The sequence below is a fragment of the Xiphophorus hellerii genome, chromosome 22 (genome assembly GCF_003331165.1).
Source record: "Xiphophorus hellerii strain 12219 chromosome 22, Xiphophorus_hellerii-4.1, whole genome shotgun sequence".
Taxonomy (NCBI): Eukaryota; Metazoa; Chordata; class Actinopteri; order Cyprinodontiformes; family Poeciliidae; genus Xiphophorus; species Xiphophorus hellerii.
The window spans coordinates 21,220,920-21,223,596 of NC_045693.1; the positions used below are offsets into that span (position 1 = coordinate 21,220,920).

Genomic DNA, 2,677 nt, shown 5'->3' on the forward strand with positions numbered 1-2,677 from the left:
GACCCCAGAGCCCGACGCGCAGGCGGACCCACACGCAGGTACCGCAAAGCAGGCGGAAAAGTCGCTGCTGACAGATTCTTGATTGTTTTCCAGTTTGTTGTTGTCTCGGAGGCTTTCGGACATTATCCCTTTTAAAATAAATCTCACCGGAGCAAATTTTCATGCCGAGGCAAATTTTGTTAGGATCTCGGGTTGTTTAAAAAAAAAAGTATACTTTAGTATATTTCAAACATACTTACATTTGTGAAAGCACATTTTAAGTATACTAAGTATTAAGTGTACTACCTATATGTTTAAATTGAGCCAATTTCGACATTATAACCTTAAACACACTTAAATATAATTGTACCAAAATACACTTTTAAGAAATATATTAAAGAAAAGTATACTTTAAGTGAACAAAATATGTATTTGCCCAAGTGTAAATATACACTTGCTCAAGTGTATATTTACCAAATATCTGTCAAAGATATTTTGTGTATATTTCAAAATATATACTCAAAAAAGAATTTTTTAAAATCACTTAACGCTTACTTTAAATTATTAATTTCAGTATGTTTTAAATTACATCTCAGTGTACACTTTAGGCTAATAAAGTATGCCTTTTAAGGTGCCTTAATAATCTTTTACTATTTTTGTTAAAATGACAAAGAATAATAATAAAAAAAATCCTTATAGTGGGACTTGATGTAATGTTGTTTAACAAAGTAACTAATGCCTCAAAATATCAAACATTGACACTTTACTGACGGAAGTGCTACAACAAAAACAATACTTGTCCTTAACAATAAATGCAGCAGGTATCTTCAGTTTTACATCGCTCCGAATATGATCTGTTGTTTTCAGTTTTTTAACTTAAACACGGAAGCTGTGTTTACCCAAACCATTTTCAAATATGATGTAAGATCTATTATTGAACGGCATTAGCTGCAGTTCACACTCCAGACCAGATGGTGGCGGTATTGCACACTTTCAGTATTTTTGAAAAGCGCCATTAAAAGAAGGAAAGCCATGTAGCCATAGAAGATAACAGACGCTGTTCAAATTCGTCACTTTTACTCGCATAATATTTCCTTAAAAGTAGAGAGGGCCTTGATAAAAGTTAGTAGTTTTGGTACATTCGAGCTGGTGACGTCATAGCCCGAGTTAGACGACAACACAACAGGACAAGAACCGATGGAAATGAAATGTGGGTCACGAAAGGAGCCCGAAGGGACGAAGGCTGCTAACGTGTTGCTAGCTGGTGGTAAGTTATAAACAGTGCAGTAAAGATATAAACAAACTTACGTTGGTTTCAGAAATAATTATTTTATCATTTTTATTGTGACTTTTATGATTATTACTATAACAATCATTCGGCTTCATGTTATAACTGTGTGTTGCGACTTAATATAGTTTTCTTCATAAACTTAGCCTGGTTTTAATTAAGCTCCGTATGACAAAGAGACTTTGATATTGTGAGGCTGTTGTTAAAACTCGTCCATCATTGTTTTTATCATATTTTTGCAGTCTAAGCAAATGAAGACGAAAGAGGAAGCCAGAAATCAGGTATTAGAAAACCTTCTCAGAAGAGGCCCTGGCTCCACCAGATCACCAACCAGTTCAGAGGATGAAGCTCCACATCGTCTTCATGGTGCAAGTCTGTTTTCACTGAGCAGCTGGCTACATTTTCAACAGCAAAAACTGGTGTGTTATCAACACTAAGTGCTGAATAAACATGATTGATTTAAAAATAACTGGACAGAATTTATTCCCCTTGTTAATCTACCATTTCTCTTTCATACATTTTATTTGTTGTTGGCTTTCAGGGCCCTGTGACGGACTGGCGACCTGTCCAGGGTGAAGCCCGCCTCTCATCTGATGACTGCTGGAGATGGGCACCACCAGCCCCCCTCCCCACTTCAAGGATCAGCGTGTTCAGATCATGGATGGAAAGCTTTTAAGGTAGTTTGTCTCCCTTAAGGTTACACTTAAAACAACTTCATAGTTAATGCCAGCATCAACTGGTTTTATGATATTGCTGACTATTTTTTTTTCTACTTCTAACATAAACAGGAAAAGAAGTCACACAGAAATGGTTTTCCACCCCAGGCATCTGGTCCCAATCATCATCAGTTCTGATGATGTCGCATACATAGCGAGTCCACAACGTCTTAAAATTGTAAGTCTTATTTTTTCTTTGCCGTTTTTCTGTACTCTTTAAAATGCAAGTGCTTTCTCTGTTTAATTGCTCTATTGTTGTTTTTTGTAGGTTTCTGTAAAGTGCAGTGAGTGGGAATGTTCTGTCGTAGATCCTCACTGTTCTTAGGAAGGAGAAATGTCAGTTTGTCTGGAGTAATACTGGAATACTGTGACATTGTATCAAAGCAATACTCTGTCCGTGGTGAAATATTTTTCGCATTTCCTCTGAAGTGCACCTATTGTTTTATTGTGCTAATTTTCATAAGCATGTTGTCTGTAAACTTTGAATGTATTGACAATTTGTACAAATCTGTGACAGTATATTGGCTCTTGAAAAAATGTGGGTAAGACTTTATTTGACGGCGTGTGCATAAGACTGACATGACACTGTCATAAACATGACATAGCACCTGTTGGGTACATACCAACAGGTGTCATAAAGTGTCATTCGGTAAATAATGACACTTTTAATGAGAAGTTGCTTTAAAAGTTGGAT

The 2,677-nt window shown here is 36.3% G+C and overlaps 1 long non-coding RNA gene across 1 annotated transcript; it reads left to right on the plus strand.

The window, feature by feature from the left end:
* Positions 1 to 770: 770 nt before the first annotated feature.
* LOC116713644 (uncharacterized) lies at positions 771 to 2,358 on the plus strand. Its single transcript, XR_004337902.1, has 3 exons — positions 771 to 1,246; positions 1,510 to 1,944; positions 2,056 to 2,358. It is a non-coding gene; the product is annotated as an uncharacterized LOC116713644 (long non-coding RNA).
* Positions 2,359 to 2,677: the final 319 nt, after the last annotated feature.